The 25,816-nt window shown below is 38.6% G+C and overlaps 1 protein-coding gene across 2 annotated transcripts in view; it reads right to left on the bottom strand.

The window, feature by feature from the left end:
* Nucleotides 1-25,593, bottom strand: part of pknox2 (pbx/knotted 1 homeobox 2) — a 101,629-nt gene extending 76,036 nt beyond the window's left edge. The window contains exons 1-2 of one of the 2 annotated variants that reach the window (XM_040150008.1): nt 3,942-3,959; nt 1,790-1,871 (exon numbers count right to left, since the gene is read on the bottom strand). The gene's annotated coding sequence lies outside the window, so the exon portion shown is untranslated. Of the gene's footprint in view, nt 1-1,789; nt 1,872-3,941; nt 3,960-25,577 lie in introns of those variants that run through there. The other variant, XM_040150009.1, reaches the window with a different exon arrangement.
* Nucleotides 25,594-25,816: the final 223 nt, after the last annotated feature.

Genomic DNA, 25,816 nt, shown 5'->3' with positions numbered 1-25,816 from the left:
GCTCAAATAGATAAATTAGAAGAAGAAAGAAACAGAGAAAAGGGTTTTCATCAGACCTTGGGATATAAAAAAATGTCAGAATCATTTTCAGTTCAGCAGGAACAAGCAAAACTTTTTCAGTTCCTCAAATCAATTTGCAATTAGTCGCAAATAAGGGGGAGCAGAGGATATAGAAGTCCTTTGACTAATTTCAGTCTGAACCATGGGGACAGGTAATAATATTCAAATGCTTCAAGACAGCAATTTCCACCTAATTTCTAATGTCAGAACAACACAGGTGGAGGTGGTTATGGGCAACAACAACGAACAATTAGACAATTCTGGCAAACAACAACTTGTGCATGATCTAACCCTCCTAACTACATTATTACTGAATTAAAATCACAATAGTAGTTTATAGATTTCAACCAGTTATAGTAATAATAACTGGTTGTGATCCCTAGAGTCACTTAAACAAGTTCTGTGTCTTGTAATCATGACTGTTTCTGTGTAATTGTAAACTGCTTCTAAATACAGAATGTATTATGACAGCATTGTCAGCTGCTGTGTTAGCTAAAGTTGTCAAACCAAACCACATATTGGTAGTTATCACATCTACAGCAACGTAAATACTTAATTATCTTGTCTGACAAATAATATTAGAGCTAAGACATCTTTTCTACCGTATAAATTTGTTTAATAAAGTGGTCAAATCTCATGGAATAACCATCTTGCCTGACACATCAAGTTAGTTTGTGCTACTTCATAAAAATGAAAATTGTTTTGCCAGACTACCTGTCATTATATGTACATACAACCTGAATACAATGTTACCATGAAACATCCATTTGTAAAGCCGAACATGACAATATCTGGATATACTTAGAAGTAGAGCACTACATGGTTATCTCACTGCCTCACTGATTCAGCAGCAAACTCTACTTCCATGAGTGTTTTTTCAGGAAGAACTCAAGTTCCAGTCATGGGATTCCAAAAACCATTTGGGGACATTAACGGCCTGTTCTGTCATGGCAATACAATACAGAACTCTTATCCACTCCAAAGCAACACTGAATAGCCAGACAAGTGCTTTTTAGAAACCAATATACTACTTTACTTCAGGTGTCATTAGATAGCAATGGTTGTAATCTTTCATTTAAGCCTATTTACATTCGCTTTTAGTTCCCATTGCCTATGGTATTGTTCATGAAGAGAACATCTGAGGAAAACATAATGGTAGTCAACCAAATCTGCTAAAATCTTAGCTCTGTAAAATGCAGGTGTTGGGACAGCACTAAACTGTAAAGAAAAAGAAATAAGAGAGCAACCACATCCTCAGTTCCCATCAGGTCACTTTCATTTTCATCCTGGTCCACGATGCAAATAGTGTGTTTGTTGAGAACGAATTAGGAAATCTTTAAAAAACACATCTTTAGATTAAAGTTCCAGCAAGAACTGAGCACAAACATCCAAACTCTAAATTAGGGGTTGAAGAGATGTAAAGAAAATATGCTCAAGTGAATGAAATGGTTGCTGTCAACCAGCTTGAATGAACTGCAGCAGGGTAATCATTAACTGTGTACTCTGGCATGCCAACGTGTTTATAGCATGAATTTCATTTGATTGTGTGCTCTTAAATTAAATCACAGATTGGTACTGGCCTCTGAAGAAGCAGATTAGCTCTGCCAAATATGTTGTTGCTGAAAGTCTAACAAGACAAAATGAACATTCTGTTCATCTAACACAACCTTATTAGCTTATAAAACCAGGTTATATCACGTGCTTTATAGGAAGGCAACTGACAACTTACAGTTAGCTTGCCCACAGCAACACAGCAGCTTTCAGTGTTGTTGTCTGCTCCGTTGCCCAGAATCCAACTCTCCACACAAAGCCTGCTGACACATGACAAGGTCTAAATTTATGCAATTTAATAGTCGTTAAATTATTACTGAAAAAGACAAAAAAAAATGTTGTCATGCAAAAGATCAGTAACAAAATGTAGGTGGAAAAGTGGAAAGTAGATGGTCAACTCCACTTTTTAACCAGAAAGACAGAAAGATGTTATTTTCACCTGATATTACACCTTACAACCACAAGTGCACAGATAGCCTGAAGCACTGGTGCAGATAATGGCAGTGGTTAATGAATCAATCTACTTTTCATACCCAACTGATACAATCAGAGGATAAAGCTAGTGTTATTCTATATTTTTCTCGCTGTCAACAAATCCCATTAAAAGATGAAAACAAATGACATGTTAGTCCATCTCTCAATCTGTTTTGTTTTTCCTTCTGTGTCTGTGGTTCCATCATTTCATAACAACTACAGTTGGCCACTGTAGCTTGTGGCAAATGCTATTCAAACAGGAATAAATAGTGCATTTGCTGGGGACTATTTCCTCTGGCGGATTAATCCACATTTAGTGTTGTAGTGAGTTTCCAGTAGCAGGACAGGACAGCGGTGTGTGTGAGACTGAGTCAAAATAAACTACACTGTGTGTGCTTATGGTAATGAAGGAACACCCAGTGCAACAGTGAGGCTCATTGGTGTGTTTTTAATAGTTTATGGACAACAATGGCGCTCTATGACACAAAGGAATAAGATTTATCAGACTCTGGATACACACAGTACTTGTTAGGAGGATACAGTCATTGTTGGCTTACATTAGTAAACATCCTCTGCAGTGAGGATATATCTGTGGATTGGAAATTGAATGCCAATAATGAAAAGTAAATAGATATTACCTGAATTCAGACCATATATAAGTTACAGTCTGTTATATACAGCAACAGTGTTTTTTCTACTGTATAAGTAATTGACACTGACACACAAATTTGTGATTATATCCTAATCACAACAGTATTGAAGTATACAACCTGGGTCTAGCTTTTGTATTGTTGGCCATCATCCCTAGCCATTATCATAAAATTTAGCTTTCCAGTTTGATTGCCTAGGTCTGAGGACAGTGAGGACTGAGGAGATGACATGCAACAAAGGGCAGCTGCTGGATTCAAACCACGGACCGTATGGTAACGTGGTATGCGTCTGAGACCAAGGCACAAAAGATTGATCTTTAAAAAGCTTCTCACAGTCTTCCTCAGACGAAGTGCTGGAAAAAACTTAATGAGTAGAATTTAAGATTTTTAAGAAATTTTTAAGAGACAACTATTTCCATCGTCAAAAGTGAACATTAACATTCTCAGCTTTTTTAAGTCAAAAAGAATGTGCACAAATACAAAATGTCCACTGCACTTTAAAACTTTGGCTGAAGGTTGAACTCTGTAAAATCTATTGGATGTTTTTCATCCTAATTTATGAATAATTAACATTAATTTAATATTAATTGGTAATTAAATTAAATAAACGAATAATAGTAAATTGTAAAGTAATTAGTTATAAGTAATTAGTAAGCAAAATGTTATAGGTTGTGAGAAAATTCCTAAAATTATCAGCAGGAATAATTCATCTTGCCAAAACACCATTTCTTTTAATGAAGAAAGAAATGTCTGTCTTAGATTGGTAGAGTACTTGTTCTTGTAGGTGTACTAGTGCAGTATAAAGGTACTTGTATATAAAAATATGTGCCTTTTAAGGGAATAAATATATACATTGATGCTTTATTTGTTTATATCAGTTGCTACTGCCATACAATGACTTTAATTTGATTTAAAGTTAATCCTCCATTTTATGTAACTCGCCATCCATTCAAACAAAATGCGTCTGATTATGACTTTCAATGACATGGGTGAAAACAGGGAAGTTAGAGAGGTGCTGTGACTCAAATTCCTCTGACTGGATGGCCATGTCTGAGCTACACAGAGCATAACACTGCAGAGAAAGTTATGGCGCACATGCAAAAGATTTAAGTTCAATCAAGCATGTAGGGCTGGACACCTGATCTTTCACTTAAAGCTCCTCTAGAACAGTGGGAGTGTGGTTGGGCCTCGCAGCAGGCTGCCTACCTCCAGCAATCTGCTACCACAGAGCCTCTGAAGGGATGGTATTTATCCAGTCCTGCACAGCTCAGTGGGGACTACTGTGTGTGTGGTAGGTAGTTACTACCAGAGGCCCTGTGTGGATGGGGGACAGGAATGAAAGCTGTGGAGATATAGTGAGAAGGCACAAACTTTCCTCTTTTTTTGGAGTTTTAACAATCTCCTTAAAGACAGGGCAAAATAAAAACCAATAAAAAAGTTATTCTATCCCACTATCTTGCAGATTCTGAGAAAACTCAATGTTAAATCATGTGAGATGTAGCAAATAAAGTGGTTCATTGAATAAAGAATAGATAGTCATCAGAAAATTCTGTGAGTAAATTGTAGAGAAATTTTTTGGAAGACTGTTTTCAAAAAGTTGTTAGTAGTCTTTGATGTCCACCATTTTTCATGCTTTCAACTGAAAGCAAAAAGATGGCAATGATGATGATCTAATACAGTAAATTTAATACACTTGAGAAATGTATTTCATGTCATGGTGTCTTGGAGAAAAACTTTGGTTGAAATTGTGATTTACTGAACAAATTATCCAATTATATGTATCTCACAGTTTCACTATCAACAAAAAGCCTTTCCATTCACTAATGTCCATTCAATTTCTCCCATCTTAATAATTAATTATGATAAATATGATGAATCAAATAAATACTATGACAGATCAAATAAATATTCTTTATTTGAGGGAAAATCCAGCTATAGAATTGGTTGAACCTGGGTTTAATCTTTTAAAGATAAAAGAACTGGAGCTCGAGACTGTGAAAAAAGTGGGGCATGGTAATGATAGTAAAGACAAACTCAAAGCCCAAGAAAACGAAGACGTCTTTAGGATGTAGCTTGAGTTTCCCTGCCAAACAGCTCCCTCGGACCATGGGAGATTTGGTTGAGAGCATTTCTTGGGTTTCTTTCAGCCACAAAGAAAACATTTTAGCCTCTCAGTAATCCTTCCCGAAGCCCTACCTAAGCTCTAAGGGCCCTTCTTCCCTAGGCCACCCGTCCAGCCCTGTCTGGGATCCCAGAGAAGCGTCTCTGTACACTGAAGCCTAGCACACAAACCATTCACCATCACTCCATGACCCCTCGGGGACCCAGCTGACCTTCCTATTGACGTCAAAGTAAATCGGAGCGGGAGCCGTTGCAGTGAGGGGCTCCACCCAGGGGGCTGGAGGTCTAATCACCATGTTCCTCACAAAAGCCACAGAGGAAACATTAGCATTCCTGAATCTGCCCACCATCATTCACACTGCAGCCTCTGCATGTGTACACAGGTACACATATACAGTCAGTGTAGGAAAGTAACTCAGTTTTTGTTTTGTTTTTTTGTATTTTACTTATTCTATTTTCTGCTACTTTATACATCTACTCTACTACGTTTAAGAGGCAAATGTTGTACCTTTTAGTACACTACATTTATCTGACACCTATAATTAATAGTTACTTTGCAAAATAAGATTTTAGATGCAAAACATATGATCAGCTTCTAAAATACAAAGTATTTTTCTAGATCAGTTAACTCAGATCTTTAGGAAGGAATGTTGTTGTTTTTTTTTGGGGGTGGCAGCAAGGTTGTGTCATTTGTGAGTATTTGCTGCTCTTCTCTGTTTTCTATCATTGCAAATGTAATAAGTTGGGGGTTTGGACAGGGACAGGAAATTGTTTGACATTTGTAACCAATTTCTGAAATTCTATAGACCAGTCGATAAAATGAGATGAAAATGCTCTTGGGTTACATTTCGGCTTTAATACGGCTAAAGGAATTGGACTCAGAGAGTGCTTCTCCCTGGACAAGCAGTGCTTCTTGTGAAATAATTGTTTTATTGTTGCACTGTGTAAAACATGAGCTCATATCAATCATGGGATATGCTCCAATGCATCAGGCTACCCCTTGGAGAGAATCTAGTCTCATTTGACTCATTTGGTTTCACAGCTCGCCTTTGTGGCAAAGCAGGTTTGGAGAAGACATAGACATGTTTGAATATTCACAACTTCCTGCCTAAACTTTCTCTCTGATCATATGGAGACTCTGTACAGTAGAGAGAAAACTCCAGATGGACATCTTTAAGATTCCCAAATCCTCCTCTTTTTGCTAGCAGGAGTTTTGGGGTCAAGGTGTGAAGGGAGGACCAAAAGACCCATTTCCCACAATCCCTCAACAGCAATAGCCCCCCAGCTGTTCCAGGGCTTCCATAACGACAGCTGCGCAGAGGTTTAGTGGTTCACGTTGCTATGACAACAGCAGGATCAATTGGCATGCACAGTCTCTCAGTGCTAATAGCGAAAGTGACATTATGCCATAATTTCATTTCAATAAAACACAGGCAGGTTTTTTACTGCACTAAGATTCCAGAGGACATAAAAAGGAGGCAAATAATTAATTTTGCATGACAATGTGAGTGGCTCGTGCGCCCAAAACTAGCAGGACTCTCCCACTCATATTGACAACCAACCCAGCAACCACACACTTCAAATTCATTCCCTGGCATTGAAGATTAACTCAGTACAGAGTGTGATTGTTTCCAAGCTCATACAATAGAGGCTAAATAAGTCTTCATGCCCGGCAGCTGAATGTGCCACAGATCACTGACCGGCAGGATGTGCAACAATCAGAAATATTTCTGTTCTCCTGACAAACAGGATATCGGGTCACTTGGCCACCTTAACAGTGAGGAATCAGACACTATGGGGGGGATTTACACTATTGTACAAGAACCAACCTCAGCTGTACTTGATGTTTACACATACGGGACAATAGAATGTCAGGTGGCGTAACACAAGCAGAGCCCTCAAATGTGGTTAAGGAAAAGCAAAAGTGAACTCTTTATGACTGAGAAGTTGCATTATGGTGCACTCATTATTTGTTCTCATGCATTAACAGTAAAAGCTTAGTTCCCGCAGCTGTAATCCAGCCAGCCAAACTTCAACCATTTGAGGCTAATTCCTGCAAATTATAAGGGGTTTACAATGACAATGGCAGACATTCCCATAGGAGTAACCGGAGCAGGCGTGGCGTCACCACAGGTTTCAGATCAAAATTTAACAAGCGTGCAGCTGACGCAGGCAGCTGTGCCAGACAAAAAACAGCATAAACACATACATGTATTCTACATACATCACCATGAGAACCACATCTAACTACATCTAACTTCTAGCGTGACACAAGGGTCTCTAACTTTGTGTCTCTGCCACCAATCAACTCTTGGCTGATATTTGACATTGATTATTCCTCACTTTCTCACAGAATATGATAGCCCCTTGTGAACAGTGGGGTGAAAGCCAAACAGGAACACATTGCTAAAAATACCCATGTCGTGATGAGTCAGGATGGATTGAGCAAACAAAAAGAGACCAGTCTAATTTCCTCCAGACTTTTGGAAAAGAAGTCCCAGTCCTCAGTGCCACCAGTGGATTCCTCTATTTAATGACTCAAGCTGCGTCAAGACGAGAGAAAAAAGAATGTGCAGACTAGTGGGATAAAAAGAGATTATCCAAATGGAGGTTAATGATGTGAAAAAGAATCACAAACTTAAAGAGAATAAAGGTGCAGGAACATAAAAGTCTTTTGTGCTGAGATGTTTGGGGATATTCAGTGACACTGAATTGCTCAATATTGACTAAACCTTTAAGGGATATAGATACTCCTTACATGGAGATTATCATAGATATGTCAGTTTAAGCCTGTTTGCTCATGCCAACATCTAGCCCTCCATGTATCAGGCTTTCAACACTGCTAAAATTCAGCATGATTCTCAATATTACATTTTTCTCACTATCCAGTACAGGCATTATATTTCAACCCATCTTCCCAAATGCAATAAAAATAAGGTAAGTAGTGAAGCTACTGCACATAGCATCATGCTCCTCAAACCCCCTTAGGCTCTGGGGATGCTCTTGCACTCATATGCTCTTTCACATACACAAAGGTACCTACAAGGATCTGGTTTTCAAGTGGGCCTTAGCAGGCTCTCTGTCCAAAGTTTCTGAGGAGTTCTGTTTGATATTAAAGTATGCAACTCCCTTTTGCTATTAACTGTGCACCATTATTACTATGAACTATGCAGTCCATCTGAACTCTACTCATCTTGACAAGTCATTTCACATGACACTCTGTCAAAACTATAGATAAGATTTATCTAAAGCCAAAATACCTTGAAGCATTGCCATACAGTGACTTTTACAGACAGACAAGCAGAGCCAAAGAAACAACTTCTACCGATGTGAGAGGATAAATCACAGTGTAATTTGCTTGTTTACTTGCTACTGCTACTTCTTATCGCTCAGGAAGAAAAGATAGTTGAAGTAACTTTCTAATGCGCAAGTACAGTTTCCACACATGTCTGCGCATGTGTATAAAAGTATGTGTAATATCATGACTGATCTCAGAACAGTGGAAGCTGAGTTGAGGCAGCTTGACAAGCACACTTGTGTGTAGGTAGCTAGAGCTAGTAACCCGTCAAAAAGACACTAGCCTACTGCTGCCACATGAGGGCAGTAAATTGCAAAATGAACGCAAACAGGCAAAATAAGATCCTTTATGGGACGGAACGCTGTTCTGAGATGTAAGAAGAGCTATCACTTCCACTTCAGCATCGTGCCCACTGATGTCTAGTGTTTAGCTTTAAGTGGTCAAGCACTGCTTGCCTTGCTGGTCATGACAGCACTCCACTGCCTTAAAGTAAGTTTTATCACTTAGTTAAGTCAGTATTCTCATAACTGAAAATTGAAACTGGTTGAATTATATCACCCAGGTTGCAAATGTTTTACATGTATTCAGAAAACACAATAAAGGTACTTGACTAAATGACTAATTACAGATATTTTTGCAGTGAAGCAAAATCCATTATTGGCTCAGCAAGTACAGTATATCAGAACAGAGGTAGAGTAAACAGTGGCTCTGGTTTACTCCTTTCAATTCAACATTTTAAATAGTTTGCCATCACAGATTTCTATCATGCTAGCAGGCACAAACCCTATCAACTAATTCAATGTTTTCTTGATATTAACAGAGAGTTCTGTCATATGTCCCCTTGTGTGCAGGGTTGTACTTATGAGGGGAACAGTGGAAATAAGTATCCAGGGCCCCAATGTGGGGATCCCCCTTTAAAATGCCTGGAATTTTGTTTGTTTTTAGCTGAAATTTAGAAATGTTGTGTAATAAAAAAATATTGCGACAGACCCTTTATTCTCCAAAAAAGACATGTAGGCCAGCTCGAAGATGTTATCTGGGCTAGTGCTATATTGCATAGCACTAGCTACGTCAGGTCTTTCAGTGTAGTGTCGACATTTAAATCTTGGGAAAATTCCTAAAATAAAGTGATGGGCTTCGAAAGTGAGAGAAATTAATCAACCATTTTGCCATAGTTATGGCCTCCATGATGAAACTTTCAAATTATAGGGCAAGGTGGAAGCGACAATGAAAAATTAGTCTAAGCCTGTTTATTTTGTTCTTTTGTCTGTTCAAGATGATCACCCTACAGAGAACGTCTACAATTAGAGATCAAGACAAGGTGACATTTTAACAATTACAATCAATAATGCATTAATTGAGAGATAATGTATAATCATCAAAACAAAAAAAAACCTAAGCAAAGAGACTGGACGCCTTTATATTTCTTTTTGAATTATGTGCAAACAGATCAGATATATAGTGGGAAAACACGCTGGCTTACTTCACGTTGGAAGAGGAGATTTTTATTATGGCACATAACAGGAAGCTGTTCTTTAAATTAAGATGATGGCTGTGTCTGAAATCAGCCCCTAGTTACTATTTAATGCACTTTACTCCCTTCTACCATTTTATTATATTGTCCAAACTCTGTTAGCGTGAGACCGTGAAAATGTAACCACTATAAAGTGGCCTCAAAAATACTCACAATGGAATAACAAATGTAGTGGCTACAGCATGTACATTAATTTCTGCTAACAATTCCATAATGTGTTGCATTTTATAGATTGAGGGGGGGGGGCAATGTCCTCCATAAAATAACCATGATTCATACAGTGTGGTCCAAAAGTCTGAGACCACTAGTCAAGATACTTCTATTTTGCATTCGTTTGAATGTAATACTGATTTTGTCATTTCCAATGATAATATCAGCTTAACGATTTGAGTGAAAAGGTAAATCTTTAAAAAATGTAAATGAATTTGAGAATATCTCCATGTTTGGTATGTCCCCCTTTTATTTTTAATGACACCATGCACTCCAGCTGGCATGGACTCCGAACATTTGTGCAAAACCTAATGGTCCATGTTATCCCAACATGATTTGACGATGTTCCAAGGAACTTCTTGTGATGTCACAGAATGCTTGGCTTTTTCAGTCTGCAAGTGTCCCCATAAATGTTCAGGGGGGTACAGGTCAGGTGACTGTTGAGGAAAGTCCATGACAGTCAAGACTCCTTGGTCCTCTTTGGTCTTCAAGAAGTTCTTGCAAAGCTTTGATGTGTGTTTGGGGTCATTATCCTGCTGCAATATAAATCCTTCCCCACAAAGATGCAAACCAGAGGGTATAGCTGGTCTCTACAGAATTGATTGGTACTTCTCCTTGGTCAGGGTGTAGTCATTTCAGTGCCAAGTGTCCAACTCCAGAGTGGGCAAAACACCCCCATACTAGAATATTTTCACCATCATGTTTTACTGTCGTTTTGATTCACTGCTGTATTGTTCTCTCTCCCGTTTGTCTCTTCACATACACCCTTCTTTTACTGCCATAAATCTCAAACTTGGATTCATCACTAAACAGGATTTTTTCCAGTCATCCACTGTGAAATGCTGGTATTTCTTAGCCAGCTCCAAGCATTTGTCTTTGTTTCCCATCTTGAGAAGTGGTTTAGAGGCTGCTCTTGCACTCTTTATTTAGTTCATTCTATATCTGTGATGAAGTTGCTTTTTTGTCTCGAAGGGAACTAAGCTTGATTTATTGATATTTTGATGGCGTGGTCACTTTTGGTCTGGCTGATCCTGCTTTGGATACAACTGATCCAGTTTCTGCAATGCGTTTTACAGTTCCATGTACTGCCCCCTGAGAAAGCTTTAGTCCGGCCATGATTTGACACTGAGAATGCCTCTCTTTGCTTAGAATAAAAATTTGACTTCAGCCTTATTTTTAAAAACTGAACACTGGCTGCAAATTGAGTTACTTGAACGAGCCTCTGATGAGTTGATCAAATCCACCTGAGTGTCATCTGAACACATGCTTCAATGGAAGGGATGCAACTCAAAGAAAATCTGACCTTTTGTACAAAGGAGTTAAGTTGCTTATTGCCTCACATTTGCTTAAATTTGATTGGTGATCTAGAAATAGTGCAGAACCTTAAATAGTTCCTCTTCATTTTACATGACATAACTTTTTTTTGTAATGTTTCCAAATCCTCAGACTTTCTGATTATTTCCAGGTTTACCTGAAAACGAGATTTCCAATGTGATCTCAGACTTTTACGGCCCACTGTATGTACTGTAAGTGTCTGAAATCTACATTTCCTGTTCACCATAGAGTAAACTACTTAGTGTCTGTTATATAAGGGTAGTGAATGTGTGAACAAAGGACTGATTTTGGACACATCTTAGGCTTTCCGCTTCTTTCAGAAAAAATCACCTCCAACATGTACCAAAAAAAAGATAGATGATGCTCTTTCTGGAAACACAAAGAAAGCTTCAGTTGAAGCAGCATGATCCTCTTCGTGACATGAATTTAAAAAGCCACAGTCTGCCAATCATTTCCATTATACTATTTATATATAGGTTTCAATTATGATATGTAAAAATGCAATGTAATTATTTTTTTTGCAGTAAATATAAACACTCTTTCATTTTCTGGGCATGAAAGAGACAGGGTAGGCTGGGAAGACGGAAACACAATGGACTTGGCAGAGACTGCCGAGGCAGAACAGACAGTGAGGAATTCCCCATCAGTGTCTGAAGTGAGCTAACCTTGTTTTTTCTTCTCTCTGACTCTTCCCTCCTGGTGAGAGTCCAAAGGAAGAAACTTAACTCTTTCACTGACATGCTGGATGTCTGCTTCAGCTGTTTGCTCAGTGCGTACAGTTCCTCATAATAATGTATTACATCCCTACGAACTGAGCCTGCAGAATTTAGTAGGCAGGTATTCTCTGTAGTCTCAGCTATGCATTTTCACACATTAGAAATGCACCATGTATTTCACAGGGCCCCTCAGCTCCATATCCAGGTAATTAAATAAAAAGTACCTTCTTTCCATTTCCCAGGACAGAAAATAGTGTCTTTAAGTTTAAGGTGGTCTGCCATCTGTATTAAATGTCTGGCAGTTTATATATACTACTGACCGCGGAGAGAGAGAGCGCTGAGATGGCGAGAGCTAGAGATTCACACAGACACGCAGGCTTTTGGAAAACACTCAAAGCGACAAAAACTCTGATAGTATATTCTCAATCAATTTCAACACATATAAATAGGCCTGTTTCGAAGTGGGCGTCAAGAAGGCAGTTGGAAGTTATCCCTCATCTCTTGCCACGGTAGGTCTCATCTTCACAGTCCGACTGACAGCACTCTCCACGCCATGACTCTCAGAGAGGCACCTCCACGCCTCCATGTTAACCTTATCTGTTAAAGAAGTACACCAAGTTTTTGGGAGACTGGCCCTTTTGTCAACTTACTGTTACATGACAGTAATCAACTGACATAAGGTCTAAATAAGAATTAAGAAACTGAAATTGATTTATAAATCTATTTCACAAAGGGGCAATCTACACAGAAAGTGTCTTTTGAAATGTTTCAATGTGTATAGCTCGCCTGTCTCATGGAACAGATCTGCTTTTATTTTATCAAATCATAACAATCCACAGAGTCCAAGACCCACATCACTACGGGAAACCCCGTGATTTTTAAAGCCCTGAGTAAATTATCTCTGGCACACAAAGTGAAGCATAATCTACACAGGCAGCTGTTCAAATCACACAGATATCCAGCTGTTTATGTGTATCTATGAACTTATTAACGATAAGTAAAATGGCTGATCGAGACCCTCATTTGAGCTTTCTGCTTTCACTATAGTGACTCATTGGATAAAATAAATGACAGAGGTGGCTGAAGTTACTGGATTGGATTGAATGGTTGGATGCTAAAGTGGCAGTGTTGACATCTTGCTTTTGATGTGTCACAGTTTATATGTAGGACATGTAAAGTGACTAAGTGTAGACATTTTATGTGATCATGGAATCTTTCAACTAATTCTGATAAATTAATTTTTTTTTTGTTTGTTTTTAGTCAATTTGTTGGAATGTGTGTGTGTGTGTGTGTGTGTGTGTGTGTGTGTGTGTGTGTGTGTGTGTGTGTGTGTGTGTGTGCGCGCGCGTGCAACATTTGCAATGCGATTGATACCACATTGGTACCTAAGTAACAAATCAAATCCTACTCATAAGTGCTTTAAACTGAAAACAAATCTGATGTACTGTATATAATCAATAACTGTCACTGAAAACTACTTGTTGAATGTGTAAACAATGAATGTGGCAGATAATGAACACATGAGTGTGTACCCTTACTGATTGTATGCAGAGTTAGCTGGTTGACCAACTAGTCTACCCTCCAAAAGTTTAACAAACAAATCTGACCCGCAACTAGTACTATCACATTTCAAACTCCCATTTACACCACACTGACACTGTAGCAATGCCAGAGAAGTGCCAACAGGGAGACGGGCACAGCTATAACACAGGGGTATGGAGACCTTGACTGGAGGAGAGCGGCAGAGGGGAGGGGCAGTTGGAAAGCTGTATCTACTCTCCCAGCGAGAGCCTTGCCACATAGCAGCAGACAAGACACTTTACCGCCTCCAAGCTGCCGCATTTATCCGCGCGCCGGCCCCGCAGCTGTTTTTAACTCACTTTTACAGCAAAACCATCATCACTCTTCGGAGATAAAGCTTTATGAAGTTACACGGGGAGAGGGAGGTGTGTGTGGGTGCATGACTGTCTTTATTTTTTAATTCTTTATACAACATTTCTTAGTCTGTGAGAATTAAAGTCCTCTAAACTTCATTATGAATTCCTTGAATATGTTTAGTTACATGTTTAGCTGCAAACTTTTGTATGTGGAGAAATCTAAATGGGGTTTTGACAATTTTCAGATTCTACTAGTATTTTTATTTAGAAATAGTGTGGTTTCTATGAATAACTAATGTGTCTATGGAGACTGTGGAAATAACGTGCCCTTAAATTGTCTGCGGTGTCTGCCAGGCACAGAGATGTAACGGAAATATTTGCAGTGAGGATCTTGCTACAAACGGTTTCAGTCAACACAAAAAAATTTAAAAATTAAAAAAATTTAAGAAATTGTACCCATAAATTCTGCAAACCATCTTTCTCTGCCTCACTCAGTGGTAATCACTGTGACATGTGCCAGTGGCTTTTTTTGAATTTACATTGAATTTAATTGTATTACCTCTGACAACCATATTTTTCTAAATAATGCTGTCATCACATTCTGAATATGAGTTTTAATTTCTTTTTTGGCCCTTAACAACTCACTGAATTAAAAAAAAAAACCATCTCAGCGCTGAAAATAGCTCATTATGTTTGTGTTTTACAGGCTTTTGGCACAGGCTGGTGAAAGGTGTCACTGCCAAAAATGCTGCAGGACCAAAAAACTGCAACTGAAACATTTGGCATCAAAGAAGTTGTTCTTGTTATTTAGAGGAGAGGAAAAAAAAGCAAGCATCTGAGATGCTGCTGGCTGCATTTCACTTTGTCTCTGGTGAATTATAATTCTGCAGAATGACCAAACTATATAACTATAATCTGTGCGGGTGATTTATAAATAAATGTTTAACAAACACTAAGGCATTAAAATCAGTTTGATTTACAAACCATTTTGAATCATGGTGGCTGCAAATTTCTTCAAGTTAAATATAAAATGTTTTAAAGCCTTTAAAATTAAAGTGTGGACATGCACACCATAAATTCTACATCACTACTGATTTCTCACCAGAGCAGAAAGAACACCATGTTTATGGTTCACATTTCTTCTATTTATATACATCACTTTTCACTGGTGTTTAATAAAGACACTGAAAGTTAGACTTTAACTGGGTTGTAAAGTTTGAAGTTATTGCATTTTCAAAAATTCCTCTGTCTTTATAGGCAGTTCAGACTAACTCAAGGAAAAGGAATCACAACTGGACTTGGTCCTGATTGGCTCCCCTCACCAAACGGCAACTGAACTGTTTCCAGACAGGAACTAAACCAGAAATGCATCCAGCAGGTTTACCTAATTTGAATTGGAAGAGCTCCTGTTGTCGGTCAATAATAGCCATATTAGGACTGGTCTCCTTTCGCCACAGTTTAAGTACTTCAAATCAACCTCTGACTGAACTTCATTTACACTGTTCATAAAATAAAACAAATGAAATGTTTCTCATCTGGAGGGACGTAGTTTACATTTGAAATGTGAAAATATAATATTATCATACCTTAGAAGAGAACCGGTAAATACTTAAAATAGCTACAGTACATACCTGATATGTCAAAAATTTCCACAAAAATTTAAGGGAACACTTAGTCTATTATATCAACAGTAGACCACCAAAACCTGCTTACGTGTGAAACTGAATTGATGCACATCTGTCATTTGCATTGGACAAGATCTATGCAGCAGACAGCTGCCAAAGTCAAGTATCACACTGGTCTGTCTTTCACAATAGTCTCCATTATGCTCCTGTGTCTTCTGCATATAAACTACTGTCTGCTCTAGACCCCAAATCAAAAGTAAAATACATTAAAAGGTAGATTTCGTTACATGAGGAATTTCTCCAAAAACAGACAGGGGAAGTGAGAATACATGCAAATACACGCACACCACAAAATAAATTTAAAGACGAATATTTGTTGAGACACTGGAGTGATATTAAAAGCTTCCTCTTTTCTGCAATTCTCACTTTTTAGGAATGTCTTGAACAAGACAATCTTTGAGAGAGCAAACCTCTTACCGTGGCACATATCCTATCATGCTAATTACCCCACACGCAGTTTGAGTTCATTTATTATGCATGAAATAATCTAATATGATGACTGTGATAATTATGCGCACATAGATAAGATAAAAGAGTAGTAACCAATTATGGGAAAAGTAATTTGGGAGAAGTAATTATTCTTTGTAGTGGAAAGTCTTGGTTTGGAAAAGGGGGTTCAGTTTGATTTTTTTCACACAGTTCACATTGCTGCAATTAACATGTGGAATCATGTCTGCACTCCCCGATAATGATTATGAAATATTTTCTTGATTAAGAATACAGTAGTACAGATACCGTGCCTTGTCATTTTAAGCATTTTACTGATTGATTAACTGTAAAAATAAATCAGCATGGAACCAGCATTAGGAACTTTATATACAACAACTGCTGAAGTACCTGCTCTCTGCATAGATTCATTTACAGCAATGTGTCTGTTATGATAATTGCGCACGCTCGCTCCCTGAGCCTCTTCCCACACTCCGAAAATCTGACATGTTTACATTGTGAGTTGAAAGGCGACATGACTCGATGCCTTGGGTCTCGTCAGCAACAGCAGAATCAGAAAGGACACGAAAATGAAGGAGCGGTGCTTAAAGTCGAGCGCTCGCAAATCAGACGCGTGTTGCAGAGTCATTAAATATTACCACTTCTAAAATCAGAGCCGGCGTGTGGTTAGCCCGCATCACTGTACAAACATACTTAACACAGCACAGCTTTCTTTGACAAATTATGTGCCTGCCACTGCAAATCACAGGAAACAGAGACTCCACAGTAATTTAATTTTTCCGGGACTGTGTTGGCTTGAATTTTGTTGTACTGTAAATCAAACTTTTATGTGATGGAATGTGGTAGCCTGGAAACAGGGTTTAACAGGGCTTAATATGTAGGCATTTGCTCATAGGGAAGAAGAGAAATGTTTCACAGCTGCTCTTGGATTCTTTGGAAAAAAGATGCAAAGTTAATGACTGAGTCACGGCTGCACCAAACAGTATAAGGACAAGGAAAGCAAAGAAAATGTAAGATAATTAATACACCGAGCAAATGAAGGTTATATAAGCACAGATAAACAGAAAAAATACTATTGCTGATTGTGTGCAATATAAAGAGACATTATCTTAAGGAGAATTGTTTTACTGACCTCTAACTAAAAGCACATTTAAGTGACTCAGGAGTACACACGTCATCTTCACACTCATCCGGAAACCTCTGTCACCCATTACCCAGTCCAAGTCTCCCTTGGACTGCTGTAGTTGACTCATGATTACTTGCAGACTTTAAGCTCCAGGCCATCCATGATACTCAGAGAGCAGTCAACAAAGCTCAGAGTTGTGCCGTAGACAGCTCCCGAAAAAAAAAAAAAAAACCACATCACTTTTAACAGGACCGCCAGATTTTCAAACTCACACCAAACATCAGCCCGATGGGGAACATTTTCTTGCTTTATGTAGGTGTCATTTCAAAACAGGAAACAAAAGATAAGAATATGAATGTGAGGAAAGAGACTAAACTAACCACTTGCTCTTCATGTGCTATGTAGCTTTAAACTTGAGGTTAATGTCAGTGGCAATCATTCTTCCTTAGACTCTCAGCGAAGTCATAATGTTCTGAATGTAATGAAGTGAGGAGAGGAGAAAGCAAGGACAATATACAGTACAGCCAAGGCAGCAATCGCTGCATTCCATGTGTTTCATGCTGACAGCTGATGTTCGGAGTAATCAAGCTACTGTGTGATTCGGCAGAAGTGACTTTTTCACAGACGTTTTTATTCAGATATTAAGCAATGTCCTTCACATCACTGACAAAAGAAAAAAAGAAATGCATTTACCAAGCTAATTAATTTTTCTTGTAAAACTCTGTGTAAATTGTAGTGCATGTGAGTTTGGGATTTACATCCACAGTAAACTGCCCGGCTTTACAAAAACAATATGAAAGACACAAGAGTTTTAATGCTGTTTTAACATGAGATTTGCTTTAAAGTTAGACAACAGCACAAAAGAATTGACTTTGAAAATTCATTGGTTATAATTAAAACATTCAAGTAATTACAACTGAAATGCAGTGGGTGTGCCTGGTTTTCCAAATAACTTGGTGGTGTATCCATAAAACTAGTTATAGACTTGCACTTTGCTTAAGAGGTGTCAGATATACTGTGTATCCGTAATACTATGCAGTACTATGTGTGATGCATCGTAAATGAATTAAAGCAGTCTATTTATACATTATAATCACATTGGAACTCTATATAGCTAACACTCAAAAGTATAGGGTGTAACGTGTCTCCAGCCCTCTATCCGATAGAAATTTATATTTATGCATACACTATTTGTTTTGCCAGTTACATTTTTGGGAAAACGTTATGTCTGCCAGTATTAAGTTCAGGAAGGTTTTTTTTTTTTTTTCTCAGGGAATTGCGTCCTTTTACTGCGAGGCAGTCCTAAGTTATTGGGATAAGTGGGCACGCAAAGTGTAAGACTTTGACACTGGAGATGTGGTTTACATGCTGATTCCTGTGTGTGGTTAGGTTTAAGCAACAAAAGCACTTTGGCTAAAATTAGGGAAAAGTCATGGTTTTGATTAAATGTTCAAGTTACTGTTGACTTTTTCAATGTTTAACCAAGATCGCAATCTTTCTCTAACTTTAACCAAGTGCTGTGAGTGCCCAAACATATCTGTAAAAAAGTTTAAGTGTGCTTTATTTGCTACGAGTAGATATTGTATTGCAAAAGTGGATACTGTAAAAAACGAATTAAATACACCGTCAAACAATGTTTTACCAATACATTTTTTAAGAACATTTTGCAACTTAGCATATATATTAATTGAAAATGTTTCCTGATTATGTTGATTAAAAAAATAATCTGTGTGGTATAACATTTGTCACCATGTGTTTGCTCTCACAAATTAGTAGTACACAGTATGAGCATAATTTCTTGTGTCTGGTTACTACACACTTCCCATCCCAAAATGTGTCTTTTGTCATTTTTTATCCTACCATTTTATGAAGCATTAGCATCATTTTAAGTTAAAAGCTACAGATGAAACAGTTAAACACCACAATAACACAGGACTTTTTATTACAGTGTCAGAGGCATTTAGATCCTTCGGGCACTGATATGAACTGATATGATTCCAGCACTGAGACATCCAGAAAGCCAAATGCCTTAATTAAAAATTATACAGGAATGAAACACTGTAGTCCTCCTTTAATATTTAAGAGTAGCAAGTCTTGTGAAACACCATAAAAGATGTATGGTGACATTTTGACTGAAGCCTCTGATGTCATAAAATCATGGAACTTTTATGGTGGGGGACAGGACTACATAAAGAAAGTCATTTGCGGCTAATAAGAGCGATCACTAAAATGCATTAGGCCACACTATTCTGTCCTTGTCTATTGATAAGATGCTGTTTCACCAAACGCTAACACAAAAGCAAGTGTTTCATCAGCCATCTTCAAAGACCACTTGCAGATTAACGACAAGGTATACAAATGTATTTGAAGAGAAAGCCACTTTGTTAAAGTCTAATGTCAAAATAAAGGAGCAGCTATTGACTGAATGAAAATATTGTCTTTCAGATCAATGGTGTCCTGGAGTGCAACGGGCTGAAACGCTCAGATGAGATGTGAGTGTTTCAACACACAACAGAGCAGCACACTTGAATAATATCTTTTGGAGAGGATTCTGAAAAATGGAACTGTGCTCCGGTAAATAGCCTTTGGAGGTCACAAATTTAGCACTGCTGCATTTCTACTCAAAGTGCAGCAGATTCAATCGGCTGTTCTGCCAATAATCAAGGTGGGATGATATTTGAAGGCCAGCTACCACCATTTTAAATAGGCTAATTTTTCATCTTTTTCACCTGTTGGGCACCCAACCTGTCTCTTGCTGCCGCTCCTCTGTGTAATAATACAGCTGTAAATGTACCCAAGAGTGAAAAGACAATGTCAGAAGGTAGTCAGGAATGCAAAAGCACTTCACAGTACTGATATAAGTTAGCTTAGTGTTCACAAAAATAGCTTGTGTTGATGTGTACTTGGCTGTAAAACTCTGTCTGTTTGTCTTCAACTTTGTAATAAGAGTTACTCTGACTCATAGGGGAGGAACAACAGTTTTCCTGCTGACAACAGCACTGGAGTGCTGAAAAACAGCTGGTATCGTACCTGCAGTACGGAAAGACTGACGCTTAAGTAAAAGAAAAACATACTAATAGCACAATGGCAATTTTGAGAAAGTAGTCCAGGTTTAAGCTGAGAACATACATTTGTGTTTGGAAAGAGAAAGCCACTGTTACTTCTATGGTCAGCAGAATAATGCATGGTGTAAAGTCAGTGCTATCAGCATGGAAAACCAGCCCTGATGACATTTCACTCTTAACTAAGTTTTAAAGAGTATTACACCATGGGAGATTTTCAATAGTAGTGACACCGGTTTGGCCCATGCATTTATTCATTTTCAAAGGAAGTACAAATATGCAGCTACACAGCACTTGGTGGGATTTTCTCTGCTGTGATCTGCTGTTGAATTCAAATCAAATATTTTGAACCTCACCCAGCTCAGCTGTTACCAGGACTCTGAAAAATAATAAATTCAGGATTTACTGGCAGGCTTCATATTTCTCTGTGTGAAGCTCTACTCATTTATTAGGATTATCTACATTCCACCAAAGATAAGAACCAAAGGCACAATGAGGTTTAGGGTCTTGTTAAAGGCCTGTAAATGCAGAATATATAATAAGCTGTTGCTAATTTGATTTTGTGCTTGATCCTTGAATAATAAACACTGATGTCTAAAAATAATGTTTTAATTGTTTTTAGTGCAAAAATAATGACATCAAAAGCAATTTATACTAACAGTATGCATACTGAAGACATAAGAGAATGGAAATAGCCTACTTCTTCAGATCTTTGAAATACATTTCACCCACAGCAAACCCTGTATCTGTATGTGCATCCTGCTGGTGAAAAACCTAAGCCGTATTTGATTCCTCTATTCTATCCCATGACTTTGACTTAGTTTATGGAATGGGTCCCTGCTGGGTTTTCATTTCCTCTGTCTGAAAAAAAGGAAGGCAATCAGAGTACTGATGCTAAAATCATTACCTAATGACTAAAGCCTTTGTATGACTTCCTCCATGCTGCGACATTCATCGTTCAACCACACATCCCATATAATTGTGTGGAGAAGAGCATTTCTAAAAGTTTGTTTGATGACTGTCTGCAGGGCAGGGCAGGTCTGCAGATTGACTCAAATGTACAATCCATCACTGAATCACATTCAGAAGAATAATATGGATTTTTCTTACAGGGGTGTATTCTTCTTTTTAACAGCAGAGGATGTTCTGATGACATACTATGAGCAAAGCCAAATGGGGATAACATGCTGCTGTAATCACATGTTGTATAGTAAGGCAATACAAGATGTGACTTGTCCCAAACAACAAGGATTTTGAAAAATAACATATGCTCATTAAGAATGCTCTGAAAGAACTTATACATATCAATAACGTCACCTGCATAAGTATCCTGCACAAACTCTGTATCCATTAACATAAGAGGGATCTCTGGGCTGTGGCAAAACAACACTTGATTTTTTTGAGAATTAGAGAACAAAATCACATTACTTTTACATTTTTATTAGCAAAAGATAATAACAAATAATCTGAAATTAATTTATTAAAAGCAAATTGTATGTATTTTCTTCTGCCACGCGTGCTCTTTTTAAGGTTTGAGAAGTTTTGTTAGTTTGGTTTCTTTTTCAAACAAAGGAAATGTAAGTCTCCTATTGATGTTTCAGCAGTAATGCTGACAGAGTTACATTACCGTCTGACTGCAGTTTTCAAACTTGTTCACCATACCACAGCCCTATGCAGCATATATTTTCATGACATCTCTATGTTCTTCCAGAAACAAAGCTTCGTGATGCTGACAGTATGGAGGATCATTAAATTTGCCTGCTGCTCCTTTTGGAGCATAAATCAAGCCAATCCATCTCTCTCTGACCTAGCTCCCCCGTGGCTTATTTAGAGCCATGCCAATGCAGCACTGGCTGTGGAATGAGCAAGGGTAAGCATGCAAGGGCTGTCCTTAAGCTGAGCTGTCTGATGGTATAAACAGGCCTCTGCCTCGTCTTGAGAGCAATAGGGATCAAGCAGGCTTAGTGGGCATGACCTGTGAGGACCCAGACAGGGCCCAAACATGCAACACAACACAATTGTCTTAAGGATTGCTGCACTATTGAACAGGAGAAAAGCAGCCAACATCACATTGCTCACAGGCCCGAAACAGGGCCTAGATGCACTCCGCTAAGGATTCCCAGCAGATTAAAGCCTGATGAATAATTCTGAACATCCTCACTCTTTTTCCAGCCTGATTTAAGCAAATGAGGCCCCAAAAACAATTAGACATATCAAAATCTGATCGCTAACACAAGAAATCCTGCAAAGTAAGGCCCATTAGTCTTACAAAACCCTGAAAAACCTTATATCCTCTCAAAAAAATATGTATTGGTATCTGCGGCACCATGCAGGGTGGAATTAGAGGCAAAGGCGAAGGAAATGACAAGATATTTGTGCGTGGTTTAATTTCCTCAATTGCTTTATGGTCATACATAAATGCTTAAATTGGTTTGTAACATATGCTCTCCTTGCTCTGTTTACTTCCTTCATTTAGTGTAACTGAATCACTTTATTAGTGATTATCCCCCCAAAAGCTGCTGGAGTGCACAGCATCACACATCATTGTGTAATTTACCCATAAAGTAGGAATGGCAAATAGTGTCAGAATATTTTGTGGCACCAAATATGCCCCTGGGCTGCTTGTCCAATGACACAAATCATCAATTAAGATCTCAGCAGGGTTTGTGGGATAAACTAAATTGGCATTATCCCTATCTGACAATATGTAGAGCCATGTGGGGTACATCACAACAAAGAACAAACATCACTGAGGTTGACTGGTGGTGATGCGTTTCCACCCACGGGTTTATGTGTGTGTTTCAGTGTGTGTGTGTGTGTGTGTTTCAGTGTGTGTGTGTGTGTGTGTGTGTGTGTGTGTGTACACGTTTTCCAGTACATCTTTTCTGATATAAACACCAGCCTTGTCGGGACCAGCAGTGCTAATGGGGACCAAAGTCCAGTCCTAGTGAAGCTAAACATCATTTCTGAGGTCCTGGTTAAGGTTTGGGGTAGGGTGAGGTGTGAAATGAGGTTAGAGTATGGTTAGGGCTAAACATGACACATCCACAATGAATGGAAGTCATTGCAATGTCCTACCAAGGATAGCTGATCAAACGTGGGTGTTTGTGTGTGTGTGTGTGTGTGTGTGTGTGTGTGTGTGTGTGTGTGTGTGTGTGTGTGTGTGTGTGTGTGTGTGTGTCTGTGTGTTTATGTCTGTATTTGTGTGTGTGTGTGTGTGTGTGTGTGTGTATGTAAGAGAGAGAGAGTGTGCACTGTCAAAATTAATTTCCAGCTGAATCATCCGCTTAAAGACAATGACAAAGGTACACAATCATTTGAATAGTGTAAAAGGTAACAGGCCTTCATTTGGTCTTTCAACAACAACTCACAGCAACAACAACAGTGTCTTTCAAAGCATTTGCTTTCACAGGGGGTGCGAGTTTGGCTCCTAATGGGACTTTATGCTCAGCACTTTGCACCTGCCGAATGTGTTTGACGGAGGGAGCTAAAGTGGTCTAAATCGCCATTGTGATTTCTCAGGGAAGCAGATGATTAGTAAACAAATGGTTCAGGCATATTTAATTAAGCTAATGTACTCCCAGTGCTCAGAGTATAGTCCTTGCTGTGAGGGGCCTTGACTTTGTAATATACAGTTATAATATTCTCCTATTGACAGATGACAACAAAGAAACTGATAGAAAAGTATATTTCCTGAACTTTACATTTAGCAACTTCACTTTTTTTTCAAGTGTAAATGTGTTTGCCAAATCTGGGAATGTATTGGTACAGTTATACAAACATATAGCTGACAGCAACCGAACAGATGAGCGGACTCGGTTTGGCTCACAGAACTACCAAAGCATGGTAAATGACCCGCAAATCAGTGCCTTTTTAATTGCAAGATCATTACAGTAAAATCGAACGGTGCCCCAGGGTTCAAGACAAGCTACCTGACAGACACAGACTCCGTCAAATCAAACTGATAGCATTTCATGCCAGTCGAAACTCTCCTATGAATGAAATAGTCATTTGAGCAATTGTGGAATAAACCAGTCAGCTGAAAAAGAAAGTGGTGAGTGGCACACAAAGAAGGCCAGTGTTCGGTCTAGAGAGGTTTTTGCAGGGCAGGGTTGGCTGAGAGTAAACATTAGACCTCACTAAGATGCAGATGCTTTAAGCAAGACACGCTTCAATTAAAGAAGAATACATAAAGAATTCATAAAGAAATGCAGACAAGATTAAACTCCCTGTTTGACCTTTATAAATACTGACAAAGGAGCAAATGAGCTCTTTTGCTTTACACGACTCTGGAATAAATGAACCACATTAGTTTTGTACAAAAACAATGTTGTTTTACTTTGAAAAAAAAATGCTGTTGCAAAATACAAACAGAAAATGAAGACTTCACACGTGTGAAAAAAGAATAAATTCAAAGTAAAAATTAACTTATTTAAATTATAAAAAAAAAAAACAACTACATTTCAAACTGCTGTTGATTTTTTTCTTTTCAGTTTGACATTAATATGCTGGGATATATGTTTATTTTGTCACAAACAAACAAGAACACACGCACACACAGCACGCACACACAGACAGACATTAAAATCTAAAATTAGAATAACATTTATTATGAGCAAAGAAAACGCTGAATTAACTGGACTGGATCAACACTGAGTGTACGTTTTTTTACACTGAAAATCCTCTTTTACACACCAACACACCAACTTAAGCAGTCAAAATAAAAGCCTTTTTTCTCGCACAAAACACACCACGTAACTTCAACATTAAGAAGATCAGAAGCAGTGAAAAGACAACACACGGGAGATTCACACCACCCGATATTTATTGTTAATTTATCAAGAATCTAAATGCGGTGTTGCATTCCGGTGCTAACTGACAGGGCCGTAGAAATAAAATTCCAGCTTTCTGCAGCTATGCGCGCATTCTGTCCAATCCAGTCACTATTATGATCATTACTCTCTAAATTACAACCTTTTGCACCAAAGCATCTGCCGCGAAATACAATATATCCTAGATACTTGCATCACACACATTACCGACACATTTTTTTTTTTTAAATCCAAACGCCGCATCAAGCAACAGAAAAAAAAAAAAAATTCCACTGGTCTTTCAGTCCAGCACAAAAATGCATCTCCTCTCCTTTCCCTCTCTCTTTTTCTCCCCCTCCTCTACTTCCCCTGCCCTCCCTCTCCCTCTCTCTCTCTCCCTCCCTCACTCTCTCTCTCTCTTTCCCTCCCTCTCTCCCTCTCTCTCTCTCTCTCTCTCTCTCCCTTACTCTGGCCCGGCTGGCTGTCTGACTGTATGAATAATGTCCTGCTTTTTGTAATGAAGGGGGGGGGGGGGGGGGAGGGGGGAAGGGGAAAAAAGGACGCTGTAGTGGAAAAGCCCTGCTCCTATGCACTGACATTGAAAATGAATGACAGCTTACCTGCATGCCAATCTTCATCAGACTGACACTGGGCTGACAGCACAGCCTATACTCCTCCACACAGCCGGTGACGTCAGCCATCCCAGGCCCCTCCCACCTCCATCTCCATCTCCGCTCCCCGTTTTTTCCCAACACCGGGCCGCTGGTGCCTTCCAGTGTCCATGGGAAATACGGGAATCACGTGTGGACCTCCATGAGAAAGGTAACCACATCGACCTGGGGGGAAAAAAGATGTAAAA

The sequence above is a fragment of the Xiphias gladius genome, chromosome 17 (assembly GCF_016859285.1).
Source record: "Xiphias gladius isolate SHS-SW01 ecotype Sanya breed wild chromosome 17, ASM1685928v1, whole genome shotgun sequence".
Lineage (NCBI taxonomy): Eukaryota > Metazoa > Chordata > Actinopteri > Istiophoriformes > Xiphiidae > Xiphias > Xiphias gladius.
Note: the sequence above shows the minus strand (reverse complement) of the source record. Positions and strands in the feature narration are given on the sequence as shown.